Below are 16,406 nucleotides of genomic sequence, written 5' to 3' on the forward strand. Positions count from 1 at the left end.
ACCCCCAACCGACGCAACATGAAGGGGAAGGGCGAACGAACAGGAGCAGACAAACAGAAGGTAGGTCTCACTTGCAATGAGTGAAGCTGCCAACCACAATCCGCAACCAAACTGCCTAAATGTACAGATAATACGAGTGTCTGGCAGCCAATCGTCCTGCACTACTCCAGGTAGTAACAATAACCACACCAGGGGGCAAGAGTTTTTCAGGGTCAAAGTCATTCCTACTAAGGCAAGTGGGAGACACCCGGCTGAACCACTGTAAATGCCGTAAGGACAAAACTCCAAGGAAACGGTGAAAAACAACATCGTAAGATTCTGACTGTAGAAACAAGGGACGTAACAAGGAGGGGCTGGGCAGGTACCACCCTGCCATCTGAGAAATGATGTGGCCGGTACGATGAGTTGAACTTGGGAAGGTCATCAGTCTAACCCAAGGGCGTTTTGTATCGCAAGAACTAAGGACCCTGTTAAAATTCAATATCATGAGCTGGCTCAAAGAGCGACACGGTTGATCCCCCCAAACACAATATACTATTCCCCTCAATTGAATGTGAAACCTGCGAGTAGACAATAGACAGGAAGCCGAAGACATTTTACCAAAAGAGGCTTGTAAGAGACCGTGATGAATAGCTCGAAGTGCCAGTATCATGAGATAACCAGCAGGCAATGAAACGAGAAGCAAACAAGTAATCTGCCATGCAATGCCAACAGACCTCAACACTAAGAACCCCAGGAACTACTGAGTAAACTCAGATATCTCCCCCAGAATCCAAGGCATCAAGGCCCACTATGGGTGTAAAAGAAACACTTGAGGTGAAGCGATGGCAAAGACGAGGAAAAGTACTTAGAACAAAGCATGAAGAACCTATCCTCCTCGGCCACATTGGCCTCCTTATATAGCGTTCTTCCCACCCGTAGTTATATGAGCCAAAGTGGTCACATGTGCGAAACCAAATCACAACAAACTAGTCATGTGACCAAAGTGGTCACATGCTCAAAACCCATGACCTCATAGTAAGGTCATGTGCGAAAACTCCTAAACTAATCATAATGCAATAAATAAGTCATATGACTCGACTGAATTATATGCGTGAAACCCATGACCTCATAATGAGGTCATGTGTGAAAACATAAATCATATGTGTAAGGCATACCCGCAAGGCACACTCACAAGGCATACTTGCCAGGCACACCTCTCATGACTTATAATTGAATCATGTGCGAAACATAACATAACATCATAAGTCATATGACCCAAATGAGTTATGTGTAAAATAATAACATACCTATGACTCATAATCATGAGTCATATGAAAACCTTTTCTGTGCCAAGCCACGTGTGTGACAACAGGTGGCCTGCTCTACTAGGTAGAAGATAAGAGCTGCAAACTAAAAAAGGCTTCAAACGTGTACTAGGAAAACTAAAGAGTAACTATTCAACCAAGCATATTGAAATACTATCTATTGAAGTCTGCCTTTTCCATTATGGCATCAGGCAGTCTTAAATACACAAATCTGTTCATGTCTAGTATGAATGAAACTAATTAAAGATATTAAGCGATACACTTTGGTAAAACAACTTTAGTATCAGAATGATTCTTAAAACAAAACATAAAACCAAACTAATTATCAAATAATACTTAAAACAAACCAAGAATTAGAGTAATATTTAAAACAAAACACAAAACAAAACTAAGTATCAAACAATACTTAAAACAAAACATAAAACAAAACTAAGTATTAAATGATACTTAAAACAAAATATAAAATAAAATTAAGTATTAAACGATACTTAAAATAAACCAAGTATCAGAGCGATACTTAAAATAAAACATAAAGCAAAATCCTTAACTGAGTACCTGTACCGGTTACATGTACTTGGTTGAACAGTTACTTCTTTAGTTTTACTAGTAGACTTTTTTTTGAAGCCTTCTTTAGTTTGTAGCTCTTACCTCCTCTCTAGAGAAGCAGGTCACTTGTCAACTATTATGCCCTATTCAGAAACATGATTAGCACCTAGCGAACATATTACAATTATACTACTAACTACTTAGTTATTTTCTAATACTACTATTACTGTAACCGGTACGGGTACTTGGTTATTGGTTTTGTTTTATGTTTTGTTTTAAGTATCGCTTTGATACTTGGTTTTGTTTTATGTTTTGTTTTAAGTATCGCTTTGATACTTGGTTTTGTTTTATGTTTTGTTTTAAGTATCGCTTTGATACTTGGTTAGTTTTAAGTATCGTTTGATACTTGATTTTGTTTTATGTTTTATTTTAAGTATCGCTTTGATACTTAAGGAGCTTTACCAAAGTATATCGATTGATACCTTTGATTAGTTTCGTTCATGTTAAGACATGAACAGATTTGTGTATTTAAAGACCGCCTATTTCTACGATAGAAAGGGCAGACTTCGACAGACAGTATATCAATATACTTGGTTGAACGGTTACTTCTTTGTTCCTCAGTACACCCTCGAAGCCTCCTTTAGTTCTCAGCTCTCGCCTCATCTCTGGAAGAGCAGGCCACCTGCCAACTATCATACCTATTACCATTGACGTGATTAGCACCTTACGAACACGTTACAATTACTACTAGATTAGTATATTAGTAGTAGCCACTTATTGTATCTTATTTAGATTCTATTACTTGTTTAATTAGTTATATTCTGATACTTTAAGATTTTTATTTTAAGACTTTACTTTGCTATACCTTTCACTACTAAATAGTATTATTGTATATTTCTATTGGACAGAATATTATTATTGTCACAAACGTGGCTTAGTGAGGAAAGGGTTTTCACGTGACACATGGTTATGAGTCACAGGTATGTTATTGTTTCACGCATATAACCTGTTCGGGTTGTATGATTAGTTATGTGTGGGATTTGTGATGCTTTCGTACATGGCTCAAGTATGAGTCATGGGACATGCGCCTGACGAGTATGCCTTACGAGTATGCCTTACGGGCAAGCCTTGCGCATATGATTTATGTTTCGCACATGACCTCATTATGATGTCATGGGTTTCGTGCATATGACTCAGTCGAGTCATATGACTTGTTTATTGCGTTATGATTGGTTTATGAGTTTTGCACATGACCGCGCTATAAGGTCATGGGTTTTGAACATGTGATCACTTTGGTCACATGACTAGTTTGTTTTGATTTGGTTTTGCACATGTGACCACTTTAGGTCACATGATTAAAGGTGGGAAGAACACTATATAAGGAGGCCGATGCGGCCGAGAAAGATAGGTTCTTCACGCTTTGTTCTAAGTACTTTTCCAACATATTACTTTAACGAATATAAAACACCTTTACGATCCTTATCCTTATTGCAACCTTATGATTACGCCAAGAAGCACTCGTTACGAAGACAAGTTAGAGAAAGCTTACGATAGGTGTTTCCGATAGAAGACAAAGGTCTTGTACTATCGGTAACATAGGCAGAGGCCTAGAGCTATCGTAAGACAAGGAAAGAAAGGGAAAGAAAAGGTAAGTATCGTTCCCCGTCGCCAAGAACTAACTATCTGAAAGGGGATCGTTACATTACAAAGCGTCACCTAGTGCGACGCCAAACGATACAAGACGGCATCCTTCAACCCAGATCAGGAAGGAGATATTGACATCGACGATCAAAATCTTAATCTAGGAGGATTCAGTGACACCCTAGATCACGTCTCAGCAGAACCCTCGAGAGCAGCAAGCCCAGTAACCCCAGAGAAAGGATCACCAGTCGATAGCTCTCCTGCTGGAACGCCACGACTCGAGAGAATGTTGGGATCCGCAGTACTTGGGCCATCGGCCCCAGCCACTCCGGCACCAGGAACCAGCATACTTGGAATGACTGAAAATCAGTTTCAGGCATTTCTTGCAGCCACGCGAAATACAGGGCAAGGAAATGTCCAATGACCAAAAGCAAAGAAGCCCGACACATATGAAGGAGCTGAAGATAAGCTACGAATATTCTTAGCGCAATGTGAGGGATATTTTGCAGTTAAGGGATACGGAGATCACCATGATGAAATTAAGATTCCATATGTGGAATCTCTACTCAGAGGACTCGCGGGAAAATGGATCATGCCCTTCCAAGATGGAAGGAAACAGAGGGAATGGGTCACGTACGAAGAGTTCAAGGCGACACTCTTTGAACAATTTGGAGACCCCAACACCAAAGAAACAGCAAGATAAAGGCTAGAAAAACTCCAGCAAGGAAAACAAACGTTCTCAGCATACTGGAACGAATGTCGACTGTTGGAATTCGAGGCCGAGTTTGATGACGCGACTCTCTACATCATTCTTCTGAGAAACTGCAGCGAGAGACTCCGAGAGGCATGGGGAATCTCTGACCTGCGCTATACGACAGCCGAACAATTTGCAAGATGGGCAATCGACAAAGAAAGCAAATTAAATATGGTTCGGAGCAACTCGGAAAATACTATAGCACATAGAGTGGTCCAATCATCCAGGAATGTGGACGGGACCTTCAAACCGCAAGCACCTCGAGGAGAAAGTCGAGCATTACCACCAGGTGAACCAATGGAATTGGACAAGTCAAGAGCAGGGCCTGCTCTGAATCTGTCTAAGGAAGAATACGCCAGAAGAATGAATGGGAAACTATGCCTAAGGTGTGGAAAAGCAGGGCATCGGATACGAGAATGCAGAAGCCGACTAGACAACGGATACCAGGGAAACAGAGCTACTGGAAATAATCGTTTCCAAAATTAGAAAAGAAGTAACATCCGCGAAATGATAGCAGAGGATTCACCGGCGGAAAACGAAGAGGGTCCCCAGTAAACGGTGGTCTGGGAGACCCAAGATGTGGACCTGGAAAACCCATCAAATTAGCGAACTACTACACGGCACTACACACGTAAAGAGGAAAAGGAGATGGAGATCATGTGATGATCAAAACGAAGATATACAACAGAGAAGGAGAAGAAACAACAATATATGCAATGCTCGACTCGGGGGCCACTGAAGACTTTATCGACAAAGAAATATGCGACAAATACCGCCTCCATACCAAACAAGCGAAGAAAGCAAGACAAGTCTACCTAGTGGATGGAAAGCCAAGCGCTATGGGTCCTATAACCAATACGGCGACAGTACCTATGGACATTGACAGCCATAGGGAAATGGCAACCTTACAAGTGGCAGATCTAAAGAACCATGAGATAGTCCTAGGGATGCCATGGTTATGGAAGCATAATCCAACGATCGATTAGAATGAGAACAAGATGACGTTTACAGGTGAACTATGTGCGATACAAGGTCTCAACGGTTTACCTGTAGTCTACTCCACACCAATACGAGAAGCGGAAGAAGAAACTTTGCATGCAAGGTTTGCCGAGATGCGGCAAGACAAAAGGGTCCGGATACAAAAACTGGACCAAGAGGCAGAAGTGCCTACCAAGGGTTCCAAAGGGGCAGCAGGACACGACCTATATGCCAACGAAGGAACCAAGATACCAGCCAACGGGCAGGCAACGATAGCAACGGGAATAGCCATTGGACTCCCAGAAGGCACGTATGGACGAATAGCACTCCGCAGTGGTCTAGCAGTCAAACACCGACTCATGACCATGGCAGGAGTGATCGACGTCGAATATACCGGTGAAATCAAAGTGGTCCTGGTCAACCTAGCTTAAGAGGACTACCAAGTCCAGAAAGGTGATCGAATCGCACAGTTGATAATCGAAAAAATCAACCAAGAGGATCTGCATAAAGTAGATCAACTGGAAGAAACCATGAGAGGAAACAAGGGATTTGGAAGTACGGACCAAAACCAGCTCGATACAACAAAAAGAATTGAGATCAAAGAGATCACAGTACAAGCCTTTGGACGATATTATCGAAGAGGAGATACAACAGGAATTCTCAAATGGACATACGAAGACGAGAAAGCAGTTCTAGCAAAAATCAACATCAGCACAGAACTAGCAATCCAGGACAAGAAATACCAAAGCAAAAAGGGATGGAGAGAATTGGTTCCAAAAGAATATCACCAATTCACAAATCTATTCCAAGAAGAGGAAGCTACGGAGCTACCACCTCGAAGACCAGGAATCAACCACGAAATTCAGTTGGACAAAGACGAAAAAACGGGAAAAACAAAAGAAATTCCCTATAAGAAGTTATACCCCCTAGGGGAAGCAGAGCTCGAAGAACTTAGGAAGTATATCGAGCAAAACCTAAAGAGAGGATGGATCCGAGACTCTTTCACGTCAGGAGGATCTCCAATACTATTTGTCGAAAAGAAAGACGGAAAAATGAGACTCTGTGTGGACTACAGGGCCCTCAATTCGGTTACCAAGAAAGACCGATATCCACTACCCTTGATTGGGGAAGCATTGGACAGACTACGATCAGCAAAATATTTCACCAAACTCGACATCAAAGACGCATACCACAATATACGCATCAAGGCAGGAGACGAATAGAAGACTACATTCACCTCCAGATACAGAATGTTTGAATACTTGGTTATGCCTTTCGGGCTAACCAACACATCGGCTTCATTCCAGAGATGGATCAACAGGGTACTTCATAAGTACCTCGACATATGTTGCATCGTATACCTGGACGATGTACTCATATATTCGGAAAACGTACAACAACACCAAAAAGATATCAGCAACATCATGGCGGAAATACAAGGATCAGGAATCGAAGATCATAACCAACAAAATGCGAATTCCATAAGGAAGAAACAGAATACCTTAGATTTATCATCAATCGAAGTGGGGTCAAGGTTGACCCAGTTAAAACAGCAGCCATTTGGGACTGGGCCAAACCAAACAACAAAACAGATGTTCAGTGCTTTATGGGATTCTGCAACTTTTATCGAAGGTTCATAGAGGGATTTAGCAGGCTTGCAAAACCACTCTATAACCTTACGAAGAAAGACAAGAAATGGGAATGAAGAGAAAATGAACAAAAAGCATATGATGCAATATGAACGCATCTAACATCAGCACCCATACTGGTTCATTTCGACCCAAACCGAAAAACAATGATCGAAACGGATGCCTCAAAATATGTATGCTCAGGCATACTATTGCAACAATGCGATGATGGAAAATGGAGGCCAGTGTCTTACCGATCCAAGACAATGACCCCTGCAGAGTGCAACTACGATGTTGCAAACAAAGAACTATTAGCGATAGTTCAAGCATTAAAAGAATGGAGGAGATACGTTTCAAACAACGACTATCCAGTCCGAGTTCTAACCGACTACAAGAACCTGGTCCCGTTCATGACCACGAAAGAATTGAATGACCACCAGATAAGATGGATGGAGCACCTTAGCAAATACAACCTCAAAATCGAATACCGACCAGGAAAAGAGAGCGGAAAGCCAGATGCTCTCACAAGGATTGCAAGCGACAAACCACAAATGAAAGAAGACGAAAGGATCAAACAAAAAACATGGACCCTATTACCAAAAACGTACTTCAAGGCCATGGAGGTTATCCAATTCACATCAAAGGAGGAAAGAGGAATTGAGGATGCAAACGAGAAAGACAAAACAATCCAGGCAATAAGAGAAGCCTTGGAAGAAGGAAAAAAGGTGATGAAAGGAATTGCACTGGGGTTATGCCAATGGAAGGACGGAAATATGTGGTACGATGGAAAACAATGGATCCCAGAAGAAGAGGAGATAAGGACAGACATCATACGACAACACCATAATATCCGAACGGCAGGACATGGAGGAACGGCTAAAACCACAGAATTCATCACGAGATCATTCTATTGGCCAGGACTGCGCGAAGATGTCAAACGATATGTCAAAAACTGCGACATATGCCAAAGAACGAAAACGGCTAAACAGGCACTATATGGATTACTAAAATCAAACGAAGTCCCCAAACAACCATGGGAAACAATTACTATGGATTTCATCACGGACCTACCAACATCGGAAAATTGCGATAGCATCTTGGTCGTGGTGGATCGCCTGACCAAAATGAGTCATTTCATTCCGGTTAGAAAAGACATCAACACGAGGGATTTTATACAAACATTCTTCCGAGAGGTCTTTCGACTTCACAGCCTCCCAAAGAATATCATTACCGATCAAGGAACACAATTCACATCGGGACTATGGAAGAAAGTAACCGGAGAAATGGGAATACAAAACAGAATGAGCACAGCGTTCCACCCACAAATAGATGGACAAACGGAATGGGTAAATGCGATACTCGAACAATATTTAAGGGCCTATGTCAGCTATCAGCAAGATGATTGGTACAAGCTGTTATCGATGGCCGAATTCGCATACAACAATGGAAAGCAAGAAACAATTGGCACGACACCCTTCTTCGCGAATTACGGACAACATCCACAAAGTCAGACCACATATCATACGATTAATGATGTGATACCGGAGAAAGCGGATATGGGAAAACTACACGAAACCTTACAATACGAGATGAGTCAAGCCCAACAACGGCAAAAAGAACAATACGATAAGCACCGAAGACCGGATCCAAACATACAACCAGGAAACATGGTATGGCTAATACCACGCAATATCCATACGACATGACCATCAAAGAAACTGGACTACAAGAAAATTGGACCCTTCAGGATATTGGAAAAAGTTGGCAGCCGAGCTTATAAACTCGACCTTCCCCCCTCAATGCGAATACACAATACATTCCACATCTCACTCCTCGAATTGCACAACAACAATAAATTTCCTTCACAAATACTTATTCCTCCTCCTCCGATCGAACTCGACGGAGAACCAGAATACGAGCTCGACGAAATAGTCGATTCCTGCTTCTTCCACGGTCACCTCCAATACCGAGCCAAGTGGACAGGATACTCTCCTGAACACGATAAAACTTAGTACTTCGCACACAACTTCGAAAACGCACAAGATGCCATCTCAACCTTCCACCAGCGATACTCAGGCAAGCCCGGCCCAAGTGACGTATCACGTTCAACCAAGACAAAAGCAAGGGAAAGACTCCTGCGCCATTGCAGCAACACGAGGACTGGGGCGATAGCCCCCACCAAACCACACCCACCAGCCCCGAATACTCATTCATGGGGCCAACCGACGAAGAACTCAAGAAAAGGGAAAAACAAGCACAGCATAATGCCATGTCATGGACGGTATACTACGATGACGATTGCCAAACACACTTTGGCGACAAAGAAGGCTCGAGATGGTTCCCGAGGGAATGTCGGAAGCATGGCCCACGCCTGGACCACATTCTAAAGCATTGGCAACAATGCTTCAGAAATGGGTGCAGGATGGGCAGGGCACAAAAAATATCTGTGGGATTTTACCCGCAGAAAGATGGAAGCCGAAAAGAGTTGGAAGGAGAAGATGCCAGAAAGGCATGGGCCGCGAGGACGCGGTCCAAGGAGGGAGGGGCTCAAAACTCCTCGGCAGACATGGAACCGGATGTCAGGAGCCTACACAGGCAGATCCGGGGACTCCGAGAACAACTGGGCCAAGCCGAGGCTACAATTTCGACAAACGACAAAACGATCGCGGAGCTTAGACAGCTGAACAACAACCAGCAGCAAATGATCGAGATGGTGAATCTGACGCTGGAATCGGTAAGGGTCAGATGGAGGACGGCAGACGAAAAGTTCCACAAGCTGAGAAGGACCATGCGCTCGGCCGGACGGGAACGATTGAAACTGGGAGAAAAAGCCTGATGGGACTCAGGCTTAGGAGGAGGGGAGCTAATGTCACAAACGTGGCTTAGTGAGGAAAGGGTTTTCACGTGACACATGGTTATGAGTCACAGGTATGTTATTGTTTCACGCATATAACCTATTCAGGTTGTATGATTAGTTATGTGTGGGATTTGTAATGCTTTCGCACATGGCTCAAGTATGAGTCATGGGACATGCGCCTGACGAGTATGCCTTACAAGTATGCCTTATGGGCAAGCCTTGCGCATATGATTTATGTTTCGCACATGACCTCATTATGATGTCATGGGTTTCGTGCATATGACTCAGTCGAGTCATATGACTTGTTTATTGCATTATGATTGGTTTATGAGTTTTGCACATGACCGCGCTATAAGGTCATGGGTTTTGAACATATGATCACTTTGGTCACATGACTAGTTTGTTTTGATTTGGTTTTGCACATGTGACCACTTTAGGTCACATAATTAAAGGCGGGAAGAACACTATATAAGGAGGCCGATGCGGCCGAGGAAGATAGGTTCTTCACGCTTTGTTTTAAGTACTTTTCCTACATATTACTTTAACCAATATAAAACACCTTTACGATCCTTATCCCTATTGCAACCTTATCATTACGCCAAGAAGCACTCGTTATGAAGACAAGTTAGAGAAAGCTTACGATAGGTGTTTCCGACAGAAGACAAAGGTCTTGTACTATCGGTAACATAGGCAGAGGCCTAGCGCTATCGTAAGACAAGGAAAGAAAGGGAAAGAAAAGGTAAGTATCGTTCCCTGTCGCCAAGAACTAACTATCTGAAAGGGGATTGTTACAATTATTATATTTTCTAGCTATAATTTTAAGTATCTAAAGAATATGCAATATTTTAAGGATTTAGTCTCTCAAGTCTCACAGGAATGCTGTATAGAATTCTATTATTTCTTACTATTATAACTAACTTGATGTTAGTTCTTACCTACTTAAGACTTCATCTAGTAGTACATATGTTTCCTTTATATCTAGGCTTGTTTAGTAGGTAATAATTTCCTTATTTATTTTTTAGTTCTTTTATTGTACTGTTATCTACTTGAGTATTTCCTATTGTTACTATTACTAGTACTGAATTAGTATATTAGTAGTAGTATTTTATTTTATCTCATTTGAATTTCATTACTTATTTAGTTATTTTTATCCTATTACTTTCAGTCTTTTGCTTCAGGACTTTACTTTATTTTAACTTTTGTTATCATGTAGTATTATTGTATTTTTCTTTGAATAAAGATATTATTTTTATGTTTCCTAGATACAATCTTTTATGTTTAAAGAGCCTACAATCTCCTACATATTTAGTCTCTCAAGCCTGATAGAAACACTTTTCTTAATATACAACCAGTACAAGTTAATCAATCACTTTATATTCATTCCTATCAGCTTTACAATCTACTTGGAAGAATATCTATTGACACTTTATCTTCTATCCTAATAGTATCCAAGAATCTTTTAAAAAAATTTCAAAATATATAAGAATAGGTTACAAATGCTTTTCTTAATATACTATAAATTGAATAATTACTTTATTGTTTCCTCAACTTTACTATCTACTTAAAAGAATATTTATTGACACTTCATACCCTATTTTAATAGTGTCTGATAATCTCTTAAGAATTCTCCAGATACCTAGAAATAGGTTATAAGTCTTATTTATTCTACTTCTATATTCTTGCAATAAGGTTCTGTCTCCAGATAGGTTTATAGAAGATGTTCAAGTTTATAAGCATAAGAGTATTGATTTAAACTAATAATATAAGAAAAAAATTGGATAGTTGCTTGAAGGACTTACTAAGAAGTGACTATGATGTTTTTTTACAAGTACTTTACCTAACTCTAGTACCTTTATAGTAACTTATACTTTTATATCATCTTATTTATAATAGTATAATACAAGTCACACAAAATCTCTCAGCTGACTTTTAATAAGTTATTTGTACTTTATACTAAGTTAAAATATATTAAATAACAAAACATGTTCTCTTTCTTGATACATGTATACAACTTATAATATTCTATGCCTTACAATTGTAAGTCATTTTCATAACTAATAACCTATGACTCATAATTATAAGTCATATAAAAATCCTACTATTGTAATTAATCTGTGATATATGTTAATATTATTTAAGATTCAGAGTGTAAAATATTTTAAGAATACAGATATAATAAAGGATTTAAAGTAGAACTTATTATAAGATATTTTTCTCTATTGTTTACTGAGTTAAATAACTAGTAATTTTTATTTTATTTACTTTTTGTTTATGATATTTCTTATTTTGTTTTGTTTAAGATATAAATGTTCAACTAATCTCATAGTTTAAGGTTCAGAATCCTTCCCCTCCAGGCTAGTTACAAAAAACAGGTATTTATTTATTGTCGGTAATGCGATTCTGGATCATGAGTTCGCTTTCGGTTGCCTTTTCAATGCATGATACCAATGATACTCTCCTGCAGGCACTATACCTGTTCAGGTATGGTATTGTCCGGGGACAAAATTAACTAGCTCTCAATGGCAATAGCAACGCTCCCCTCCTCATCACCCCGCTCCCTCAACACTTCCTAAAGAAATTGCTCTACACCAACCAAAACCAAACCAATTTACTTAAATTTTTTTTTCAATAAACTATGCCTCCTATTCTTCGCAGTTATGCCAAACAGCCTATTCCCTCCAAGTGCCTTTCTGAGTTTACAAGGGGACAAATTCTCGGGTTATGCGAGCCTCAGATGACAAATCACCAAATTTCCCTCTACCTTGACATTCCTCTCAGTACTGTTAAAAGCACATTTGCAAAGAGAGATCAAGAGGGCAAGGAGAATAAAGGTAGAGGAAGACATCCTAAAACTACTAAGTTGCATGATGATGCTATGGTAGAGGAAGCTCTCAAAAATCGCCATACTAGCTACTCTGAGATTGCTGAGAGAGTGGCTTCCAATGTTTCTGCTAAGACTGTAAAGAGAAGACTTGCACAAAAGCTTCTTAAAAAGTGGATGGCACAAGAGAGGGTTCATTTGGATGAGGATCTAGCTCAAAAGAGATTGGAATGGGCATTAGCCCATAGGAATTGGACAAGGCAGATGTGGAGAAGGAAGACAATGTGGGGGGATGAGGTAGCTGTGGAGAGGGGAGGAGGAAAGAAAAGAAAATGGGTATTTAGATGTCCAAAAGAAAAGTGGAATAAGGATTGTGTTGAACCTACTGCTAGGAAAGGAGAGAGAAAGATTAGTCAGATGATGACTGGTTGTTTCTATGGTCAAACTCATGGTCTTTTTCTACCTGTTTTTCCTGATCCTACTTCTGCTGGAGGTGGAGTGACTGGAAAGTCAATTATTGATGTTTATGATCAATATGACTTTCCAGGGATATGGGAGGATATCAAGGAGCATGTTGGAGAGGAAGAGGTATTTTTGATCATTGACAATGCTAAGACTCACTTGCCTTTCAGGAGATGGCTCAGGAGAAATGGAATTTCTCTGATGGAAATTCCTCCCTATTCACCAGATCTCAATCCAATTGAAAATGTTTGGTCTCTGGTGAAGGACAAGCTTCATAAGCACTATCCTGAGCTGTTTCTCCTGAAGGGCCCTGTCAATGAGATCAAAAAAATTATAGAGGAGGCTATCACTCATTGTTGGGAACTTCTGGACCCAAAGGTTTTTGATACTTTGGCAGGATCAATGGTGGATAGGATGGAAGCAATTATTAAGGCTGATGGATGGTATACTAAATATTAATTTCTACTATGTATTTATATTTTTTAATTTTCTTTTGGGTTTTCATGATAGTGGGTTGGTGGGGGAGTGTGGTTGTCATCACCGAAGATTTTCCGGCCGTTGACAGCTAGTTAATTTTGTCCCCGGACAATATCATCACCCTACTCAGGGTATAGTAGTAATCCTAAGGCCCCCGAAAACCTACCGGTACCGATAGTGTCATATAGGTACTGTGCAATACCGGTATCGTATCATATCATACTCGTCCCTCCGCCAAGGATTTGGAAACCTTTTTAGAATGGTTGTTGGGTGCCAATTCTTGGCTCGGGTATTGGAGTACCGACTTGTAGCAAGAGCCGCATCGGAGGCTCCCGGCTGATTCCATCCCTTCATCAACCCGACAGGACCCCAAATCGAGGATCATCGAGTCCCCCTAGTTTCCCGGATTCAATTGGCAATCCAACTTACAACAGTAACGAATCGAATTGTGGCGAGCTCCATTAGCGCCTAGAACGCCTACCCGGAACCCCCAAGTTCTAAACGAAACTAATCCAGACCCTGCTCTGAGAAAAGCTGCGGCAGCTCATCTTGATCTTTATATTGTAGGAAATCGGATCATCTCTTCCTCATGTGCCGTATCATACCAATCAGTTTGCTTGCGCGTGGCCGGCCGGCGAGATGCCGGCATGATACGATGGATGGGTGTAATTCGTTGTCTCCCAGCGCCACGGTAGCTCATTCGCGTGCTGGATGGCGAGGATGGCAAATTTATTTCTCATCGCGATACGGCAGCGGTGTGTTGGCGGGTGGAATGGAAGGAAGGAGAGGCATGGGCTACGGGAGTTCCTAGCCACGAAGGGAAACGAAACGGAGCGGAATTGGTCCCGCCACTAGTACGGCACCGGTGCCGTACTGTAGTCTACTTCTCTCACAAGCAAGCGGGCAAGTGGGTGGGGTCCGTATCCTCAACCTTGATCTGACAGTTCCGATAGCATCGTGGAAACCCTGAGGCTCTGCCGATAGAGTCATATCCCCCCAACCTGAACCTCCGGTGTGGTGTTGCGCTCCGCTTGTCACTCTGCAGTATTTTCTTGGGGGCAAAACCCTAGATAGGAGGGGGAATTATAGGAGGCTTGATCATGTATATTATGGGTAGGGTGCAGTGCTCGTACCGGTACAGTACGATAGGGTTCACGGGTGGTTTTGGACTTTTTTTTTTCATTTTTGTGGTATCATATATGGTGTGATGAGGTAATGAAGAGGAAGGCCCTTGGGGGTACCGATGGCTTTGTGCACTTTCCTCTGGTGTGGAATAGAATTGGTAGGGTGAGTGCTGTAGTCTAGGTGGGTAGGCTGTGGGGGGATGGAGGGAGGGAGTGTTCTGTGTTGCCTTGCCAGTTACTCGAGTAGACTATTGCGTATTGCTGCCGAGACTCCGCTCAGGATACTGTACTAGTACATACAGTATCTCGAGTTTGGTTGACTGGTTGGCTACCGGTAGTTGATTAGAGTGATTAAGGGCTTGATATATTTTTATGGCAACTTTCAAGCCTTTTTTACCTCAGATACCAGTAGCAGTTACTGGTAGGGAGGAAGTTTCTACTCGGAACTGAGGTGTACGAGTAGCTTGGGAAGACGTAAGCTATGATCGTATGTGGTAAGCTGTTGAAAGCAACACTTGCTACCATACTGTAGGAGCGAGGTCCGCGTGGTGAATGACTCGAAAAGCAATTGCCTGTGCCAGCTGGTACATGTCCGGACTGCCAGGACACATGACTCGAGAGAGGGCTGCGGTAGGTACAGTACAATACTGCCGTGAAGTAGTCGGTCGTCTGCCTTTGCCCCGTTCCGATTGCATGAGTTTCCTCTGCGTGGAGTGGGTGCGACTGTACGAGTTACTCGAGTAACATAGTCGAGTGCCGTAGGTGGGGGAACGAGAGAGGGGAGGAAAGATCCACCAACGTGGCAGACCAGGCAAGATTCAACGCCACCGAGGAATTGACTTGTGCATCGCGTACTCGAGTATGTATGTATGTACTGTATGTATGTATGTAGGTATCTAAATTATATATATAGTACTGTATATGGACTGGATCGGATTGGTATCTGGAGGGGGTCATTGTCACACTGCGCGTACCGGTATCATACTGTGCTCTCTCATAGCAAACACCACCGAATATACTAAGAAAGACGCAACATTTGTTGTATGGCAGTTGGGGTTTGTAAAACGCATAAGTTTGTACGCCCATTCCCTAGCCGGCTGTACAGTACTGCACTTGTAGGCGTGCACGCCGAACCGCCTGGATCTGCTCCTTCCTTGTTCACGGGCGAAGGAACGATGAGACCCTCCAGATCGATGATGGTGGTTTGTCCGGGATGGGTATAGTACATTACAAGCTGCGGACCCTGGTGAGCAGTGAGTGAGCGAGGCGGTTTGTTAGGCTACTTGCACGAATACTGGCGCTCGCATGATACCGGTAGGGCTACTCGAGACTCGAGTACGGTAGACTACTGGGAGGCGGGAGGAAGGGAAGAAAAGAAGGCTGGCGCGATTGAGGTGTGGACCCGAGGGGGTGGTCGGCTGGTTAACGTCACGGCGTGGCGCTGGTGTACTTGTGTTTGCGCTTAATGGGTGACTTGGCCGTGTCTCTCTTTCTTGCTTGCGAGATTGTTGGACGTTGTTGTCCATAACCAGTAGGCTGCTGATCATGAGAAGGCTGAGAGATGCGTTTCTATCTCTGACTCTTTTTTTTTTTTTTTTTTGCCCTTTCTGCTCGTTTCTTTCTTTTGTTTTGCTGATGGTACTCTCTCGAGTTGCTGTACCCTAGATCTTCACTTCCTTGTTTTTTTTACTGTTCCCGTTTTTGTGGTACGGTGGGGGAGAAAAAAAACCGCACACACAGCATGAACTTTTGCACTCCAAGTGTTGTCTTGAAATACTGATATCCACCCCCCCCCCCCCCTTCCTGGGCCC

This window comes from Tuber melanosporum (assembly GCF_000151645.1).
Source record: "Tuber melanosporum whole genome shotgun sequence assembly, scaffold_111, strain Mel28".
Lineage (NCBI taxonomy): Eukaryota > Fungi > Ascomycota > Pezizomycetes > Pezizales > Tuberaceae > Tuber > Tuber melanosporum.